Source organism: Maylandia zebra, linkage group LG4 (genome assembly GCF_041146795.1).
Source record: "Maylandia zebra isolate NMK-2024a linkage group LG4, Mzebra_GT3a, whole genome shotgun sequence".
NCBI lineage: Eukaryota > Metazoa > Chordata > Actinopteri > Cichliformes > Cichlidae > Maylandia > Maylandia zebra.
This window is the reverse complement of record NC_135170.1, coordinates 8117879-8126468: the sequence shown is the minus strand read 5'-3', so window position 1 is coordinate 8126468 and position 8590 is coordinate 8117879. Positions and strand designations below refer to the sequence as shown.

At 48.2% G+C, this 8590-nt stretch overlaps 1 pseudogene; it reads right to left on the bottom strand.

The window, feature by feature from the left end:
* Nucleotides 1-1363: 1363 nt before the first annotated feature.
* LOC143418446 (uncharacterized) lies at nucleotides 1364-6289 on the bottom strand (annotated as a pseudogene).
* Between the last annotated feature and the right edge of the window lie 2301 nt (nucleotides 6290-8590).

Sequence of the window (8590 nt, the reverse complement as noted above, 5' to 3'; positions counted from 1 at the left end):
GAATGACTCAGACTTGTCAAATGTTCTTTGATTTGATACACAATGTGAAGTTCATAATTTTCTTACAAATAAAACTATAATGACAAACATGAACAGCTGTGCTTATTTCTGAGACATGATTTTTTTTTGTGAATGTGTTCATATTTAAACAGTGTGCATCTGTATGCTGGAACTGTAATGGTGAACCTGAGGTGATGGTCAACAGAAGGCAAATATATATAGATATAAAACAACATTGAAGTAATGTCTTTACCCTGTGCAGCGTGTGTGGACGCTGTGCACGCAATCACCTTATTCACTGTAGTAAACGTGCACCGCTAGCTCACGTGACTGACTGTCTCCATGGTTACATCGTATATTATTAGCTATGTAAACAGCTTCCAAAGATGCCGCCATAGCTCTCTGCAGCTGTAACACTTTCACGCTTTGCAAATCATTTCACGTTTTTGATAGTTATGAAGACAGAATATGTTTTTAAAGACATGCTAGGTTGTTGCTATGGTGGTTGCTGTGGATTAAGGTGGACCGCGCGTCCGATTCCTGTTACTAGCTGTCCGCCGTAGGAAGGCTGCGTTCCATTTACAAGTAGCGCCAGTCTGCCGTAACTCAAACTCAAACCCCCGTTCATGACACGCAGACACACACATAAAGCACTTTGCCTCACCATGAGAATGCAACTTTACTAAAACCTTTAAAGTATCTGATATAGGATAGAAAAACGAAGCAACCAGAGATTTAATGATGAAGACTCTGGGTTCTGTAGTTCACGTTACAGTCCTGAATGACTCTTTGCATATAATTTATTGAAGAGGAGTTTAGAATGCACTTTACATTTAGACTTTTGCTGTTTAATTTTTTAAATAGTTACTGTGTTATGTCATGAATAAGGTTCACCTGCTGGGGGGTTTGATGGATCAGCTGGACAATACAATTCAATTCAATTTTATTTATATAGTGCCAAATCACAACAAAAGTCGCCTCAAGGCGCTTCATAGATACAGAGAAATCCCAACAATCATATGACCCCCTATGAGCAAGCACTTTGGCGAGAGTGAGGAGAAAAAACTCCCTTTTAACAGGAAGAAACCTCCGGCAGAACCAGGCTCAGGGAGGGGCGGCCATCTGCTGCGACCTGTTGGGTTGAGAGAAGGAAGACAGGATAAAAGACATGCTGTGGAAGAGAGACAGAGGTTAATAACAGATATGATCCAATGCAGAGAGTTTTGTTAATACATAGTGAGTGAGAAAGGTGACTGGAAAGGAAAAACTCAATGCATCATGGGAATCCCCCGGCAGCCTACGTCTATTGTAGCATAGCTAAGGGAGGATTCAGGGTCACCTGGTCCAGCCCTAACTATATGCTTTAGCAAAAAAGGAAAGTTTTAAGCCTAATCTTAAAAGTAGAGATAGTGTCTGTCTCCCGAATCCAAACTGGAAGCTGGTTCCACAGAAGAGGGGCCTGAAAACTGAAGGCTCTCTCTCCCATTCTACTTTTAATTACTCTAGGAACAACAAGTAGGCCTGCAGAGCGAGAGCGAAGTGCTCTAATAGGGTGATATGGTACTACATGGTCATTAAGATAAGATGGGGCCTGATTATTTAAGACCTTGTATGTGAGGAGCAGGATTTTGAATTCAATTCTGGATTTAACAGGAAGCCAATGAAGGGAAGCCAAAACAGGAGAAATATGCTCTCTCTTTCTAGTCCCTGTCAGTACTCTTGCTGCAGCATTTTGGATTAGCTGAAGGCTTTTCAGGGAGTTTTTTGGACATCCTGATAATAATGAATTACAGTAGTCCAGCCTGGAAGTAATAAATTCATGAATTCGTTTTTCAGCGTCACTCTGAGACAGGATATTTCTAATTTTAGAGATGTTGCGCAAATGGAAGAACGCAGTCTTACATATTTGTTTAATATGTGCGTTGAAGGAAATATCCTGGTCAAAAATGACTCCAAGGTTCCTCACAGCGTTACTGGAGGCCAAGGTAATGCCATCCAGAGTAAGAATCTGGTTAGATACCATATTTCTAAGCTTTTCAGGGCCGAGTACAATAACCTCAGTTTTATCTGAATTAAGAAGCAGAAAGTTAGCGGCCATCTAGGTCTTTATGTCTTTAAGACATTCCTGCAGTTGAACTAATTGGTGTGTGTTATCTGGCTTCATGGACAGATAGACCGGGTGTCATCTGCATAGCAGTGAAAATGTATGCTATGTCTTCTAATGATGCTGCCTAAGGGAAGCATGTATAATGTAAACAGAATTGGTCCTAGCACTGAACCCTGTGGAACTCCATAATTAACCTCAGTGTGTGAAGAGGACTCTCTATTTACATGCACAAATTGGAGTCTATTAGATAGATATGATACAAACCACTGCAGTGCAGTACCTGTAATACCTACAGCATGTTCTAATCCCTCTAATAGGATATTATGGTCAACAGTATCGAATGCTGCACTAAGGTCTAGCAGGACAAGCACAGAGATGAGTCCACTGTCAGAGGCCATAAGAAGATCATTTGTAACCTTCGCTAAAGCTGTTTCTGTGCTGTGATGAGCTCTGAAACCTGACTGAAACTCTTCAGATAAACCATTCCTCTGCAGATGATCTGTTAGCTGTTTGACAACTACTCTTTCAAGGATTTTTGATATGAAAGGAAGGTTGGAGATTGGCCTAAGACTGCTAGGTCTAGAGATGGATTTTTGAGTAAAGGTTTAACTACAGCCAGCTTGAAGGCCTGTGGTACATAGCCGATTATTAGAGATAGGTTGATCATATTTAAGATCGAAGAATTAATTAATGGCAGGACTTCTTTGAGCAGTTTTGTAGGAATGGGGGTCTAAAAGACACGTTGATGGTTTGGAGGAAGTAATTATTGAAGTTAACTCAGAAAGATCAATTGGAGAAAAAGAGTCTAACTTAACATCAATGGTACTAAGAGTAGCTGTAGATAATATTACATCTGTGGGATGATTATTGGTAATTTTTTCTCTAATGATAAAAATTTTATTTGTGAAGAAGTTCATGAAGTCATTACTAGTTAACGTTAAAGGGATGGTTGGCTCAAAAGAGCTCTGACTTTTTGTCAGCCTGGCTACAGTGCTGAAGAGAAACATGGGGTTGTTCTTATTTTCTTCAATCAGTGATGAATAGTAAGATGTTCTGGCTTTGCGGAGGGCTTTCTTATAAAGCAGCAAACTATTTCTCCAGGCTAAATGATGATCCTCTAAATTTGTGACACGCCATTTCCTCTCCAGCTTACGAGTCATCTGCTTTAGGGTACGTGTTTGAGAATTATACCACGGAGTCAGGTACTTCTGATTAGAGACCTTAGTTTTCACTGGAGCTACAGTATCCAGAGTCGTACGTAGTGAGGAGGTGTAATTATAAACAAGATAATCGACCTCTGTTGGGGTAGCGTTCAGATAGCTGCTCTGCTCTGTGTTGGTACAGGGCATTGAAGATGATAACAGTGGGTGGATTATATTCTTAAACTTAGTTACAGCGCTTTCAGAAAGACATCTACTTTGATAAAGTCTACTCTCCACCGCTGTGTAATCAATTATTGTAAATATAAATGTTATCAGGAAATGATCAGACAGGAGAGGGTTTTCAGGAAACACTGTTAAATGTTCAGTTTCTATGCCATATGTTAAAACAAGATCTAGAGTGTGATTAAAGTGGTGGGTGGGTTCTTTTACATTTTGAGACAAACCAATTGAGTCTAATAACAGATTAAATGCCATGTCTCTACATGGATGTTAAAATCACCCACAATAATTATTTTATCTGAGCTCAGAACTAAATTAGATATAAAGTCTGAGAAATCAGACAGAAACTCTGTGTAAGGCCCAGGTGGACGATAGATGATAACAAGTAAGACTGGTTTCTGAGTTTCACAGCTGGGGTGGACAATGTTAAGCATCAGGCTTTCAAATGAATTAAAAGTCTGTCTTGGTCTTTCATTTCATCTTTAACCACACCTTTGTTGTATTGGGTCCATGGTTTTGGTCAATGTCACGCTGGAAGACTAATCCATGATTCATCTTCAGTGTTCTTACTGAGGCAAGGAGAATCTCCAAGATTTTACAGTACGTGGCCCCATACGTGGCCCCATACATGCTGGCACAGAAAACAGATGTGAAAATAAACTGAACATGACAAAACGGAAAACACTGGGTCAACGACTCAGGAACCCTGACAGTACCCCCCCCCCCCCTTCAAAGGCCGGCACCCGATGGCCAAAAGGAAAAAAACAGAACAGGGCGGGCGGAGGGGGCCCAGGACGGAGGTGGCCGAGACGGGACAGTTCCGGTGGGTAGCCGCGAGGAAGACGGCGGCGGCCACTGAGCAGGTCCAGTGGGCGGCCGTGAGGAAGACGGCGGCGGCCGAGACAAGACGGGTCCGGTGGGCGACCACGCAGGCGATGACGTCCAGAACGTGGCTTGGGCGACGGCGTGGCGGCCGCAGGACCAGGCGAAGCAGAAGCTGAAGCTGGACCAGGCGAAGCTGAAGCTGAAGCTGAGGCTGGACCAGGCGACGGCACGGGAGCCGGGGGTGACGGAGCCACAGCTGTAGAGCCAGCAGGCGCGGAAGCCCCTGGCTGAAGACAGGCAGGGCCAGTAGGCGCGGAAGCCTCAGGCTGGAGACAGGCAGGGCCAGCGGGTGCGGAAACCCCTGGCTGCTGGAGCAGCCGGGCCAGTGGGTGCGGAAACCCCTGGCTGAGGAGCGGCCGGGCCAGCGGGTGCGGAAACCCCTGGCTGAGGCGCAGGAGAGCTCACAGCTGGCTCTGGGCGCTGTGGCTGCAGGTCCGGGAACTGAACAGGATGGTGGATGGGAGACGGGAGGCGACTGGACTACAGACTGGCCAGGAGCAGACTGGACTGACTGGACAGACTGGAGGACAGGAGCAGACTGGACTGACTGGACAGACTGGAGGACAGGAGGAGACTGAACTACAGGGGACTGGAGGACAGGAGGAGTCTGAACTACAGGGGACTGGAAGACAGGAGGAGACTGAACTACAGGGGACTGGAAGGCATGAGACTGGACTACAGGGGACTGGAAGGCAGGAGACTGGACTACAGGGGACTGGAAGGCAGGAGACTGGACTACAGGGGACTGGAAGGCAGGAGACTGGACTACAGGGGACTGGAGTGAAGGCTGAACAGCAGGTGAGGGAACTGACTGGAGTGAAAGCTGAACAGTAGGTGAGGGAACTGACTGGAGTGGAGACGCTAAGGGAGGAACAGAGGTAGGCGAGGCTGACGATGGAGCTGGGCTAGTAAAGCTGGTGCCTGAGCAGGGGACACTTCAGCTAGCCTAACCAGGGATAAAGCTAGTGTGTTAAAGGCTGGATCAGGTGATGGATGAAGTGGTGGACGGATAAGCTCTTCCAAGCCTCTAGGGGGGTCAGGCTGGGTTCTGGCTGCCCTCAGCCTGGGCGCTGGGACAGGCACGGGAGGTGGCTGGACACCAGTCACCCCCACCCGAGAAACAGAAGCAGGTGTGGCGGTAGACTGGGTCGCAGCTGCCCTCCTCCTGGGAGCTGGCACTGGTGTGGGTGTAGCCTGACGGACGGGAGTGGAGATAACGAGTGGGTGTGTGATACTAGCAGGTTGTTCTGGGATTATTCTGTTCCTCTTGCCACCACTATTTACAGTCTTTGACTGAACAGTTTTTGGGGGAGCAGAGCAGAAAAATTCGTCCCAGTCTACATCGTCCTCTTGGAGGGAAACTCCCCACGAATCAGAGATGAGTCCGTTATTTGTTTTGAGTGAGGAATCAGTCGAGGAGTGCGAAAAACAGTCACTGGAACTCACCACCGGGAGTTGTTGAAAATGCTTCATATTGTGGCGGCGTGTGCACCGCTTTCTCCGGGAAGAGGAAGCAGCCGGGGTAAACAGCAGAACCCCTGGCGCGGTAGCCTCCGTTGAGCCGAGGTGGGAGGCGTAGCCGCTGTGCCGTGGCGATAGTGGAGGTCCGGCGAATGAGGCGGCGGGTGTGTGAGCGAGGAGCGGAGCGGCGAGAGAGGGAGCGGCCGAAGCGCGGCATGAAACGTCCACTCTCCGCGGCAAATGCTCCGGTGCAGGTGAGGCAGCAGGTGGGGGAACGCGGAGTCTCCGAGGCCCGCCCAGAGCCAGGCGAGTCCCCTTGAAGACGTGCTCTCTCTCCGCGAAGAACCGCTGTTTTCCCCTGAGCTCCTCTGCCCAACGGGAAAGCGCTGCCTCCTGCCGCTCGTAGAGGTCCGAGTCTGCTGGGTTCCAATCGTGTCTTCGTGGCACGGGTCATGTCATTCTGTCAGGCATTGTGTGGAGGCGAGGAAGAAGGAACCCAAACACAGGACTCGCAGGTACAGAAATGACGGGGATTTATTGGAGCGGGTGAATGAACAAAGCAGGAACGAAGAACTGGCTGACTGAAAGACTGGATGAATGGCTGGCTGAAAGACTGGATGGATGGCTGGCTGACTAACTGAACGTACATACGGGGAGACGACAGGAACATCACATGTACATCAATGACACGACAATGATCGGATGGAACTGAGGACTTAAATACACGCTGGGTGATGAATGATTAGAAACCGGTGAGTACGCAGCTGAACTTATTCTGACTAATGATACATGGAAATAACTGGAACACAATACGCAGGCGGTATGCTGGCACAGAAAACAGATGTGAAAATAAACTGAACATGACAAAACGGAAAACACTGGGTCAACGACCCAGGAACCCTGACACATGGGCAGTGTAGTCCATGCTGCAGGGAGAATGGACTGCCATACCCGTTATGTGTCTTTGAGCACGAGGAGGGAGAAAAAGGAAGTAGAAAAGTACAAGCTGTCATCGAGCAGAAACGGGAGCTGGAAACATGTGAATATAATAATAACCACTGCAGCCAAGAAGAGTGACGTCACTCGGATGTCGCCCGGATCAACAAGGTCCGCGTCAGGTGTTGAGGAACCAGGGCACCCTGACGAAAAGTGGGCTACTGGAACAAGAAGGCATCGGTGGGCAAGAGACGAAAACAGGGCGTTGTTGGAATGCTACTACGCAAGTAACCCCGGCGGAAGGGTCTACATGAATAGGATGACGGACCTATGGATTCTTCGATACCCAACATCCACAATGATGGCGAAACAACTAGTAGCTCAGTGTTCCAACATTCGAAAGAAGGGACTTGCTCTCACAGCTAGAGATTGACGAGGTACAACACAAATGCTACGGCAAGGAGGAGTCAGGACGCCAGGTCAGGGGGGAGATATCATCACCCCCACCCGAGATTGGGTACATAGCCCCAAGTGCGATAGGAGAAGGATCGTTGAGTGCGAGAGAAACTGACCTGAATCATGGCCAAGCTTGAAACCTGGATCCCCCGTAGCCGGTTACCAAGATTACGTGAAGTACTCTCAGAAGGTCTGCTAGATGATGTTAATGTAGCACTACGGGCAATACCTACAACCACGATTACCGACACTAACAAGCTGATCTACAATACGGCAGCAGTGATCAGTGAGATGCTCGGCTACAAGTTGAACAGCAACAAGGGGCAGTACCCTCCATGGAGAAGGAGGCTAGAGGGCAAGATCAGAGTAGCACGGAGGGAGGTTAGCCAACTAACGGAGTTGCAGAAAGGTGCGACAAATAAGGTGCCTAAGAAATACAGCAAGCTGTCCATACCTGAGGCCTTGGAAACTGCCAAGAAAAGACTCACAGCCTTGGCCAGCCGCTTGAGGAGGTACACCAGAGAGATAGAAGGCAGGAGAATAAACCAGCTGTTCTCCACAGAACCAGCAAAGGTGTACTCTCAGTGGCAAGGGAACAATAAGAGAACAGCACCACCAAGGCTGGAGACGGAGCAATACTGGAAGAGCATATGGGAGAAGGACGCAACCCATAACGGCAATGCTCAGTGGCTAGTGGATCTGAGGGCAGACCACAGCGACCTCCCTGAACAGGGTCCAGTAACCATCACAGTGGCAGATATCCAAGAAAGGGTCTCCACACCAGGTCCTGACATGGTTCACGCCTACTGGCTGAAGAAGCTGACTGCACTCCACGAGCGTCTGGCAGCACAAATGAACCAGCTGCTAGTTAACGAGAGACACCCGGAATGGCTAACCGAAGGCCGGACGGTCCTGGTCCCCAAGGAGCCCAAGAAGGGACCGGTCCCCTCCAACTATCGACCAATAACCTGCCTCAGTACTACATGGAAGCTCCTGTCAGGCATCATATCGGCTAAGATGAACAGGCACATGGGTCAATACATGAGCGGGACACAGAAAGGAATTGGCAAGAATACCAGAGGCGCAAAACACCAGCTACTGGTAGACAGAACAGTCAGCCGAGACTGCAAGACCAGACTGACAAACCTGTGCACTGCCTGGATTGATTATAAGAAGGCCTATGACTCAATGCCCCACAGCTGGATACTGGAATGCCTAGAATTGTACAAAATCAATGGGACCCTAAGAGCCTTCATCAGGAACTCAATGGGGATGTGGTGTACAACACTAGAGGCCAACTCCAAGCCCATAGCACAAGTCACCATCAAGTGCGGGATCTACCAAGGAGATGCTCTGTCCCCAC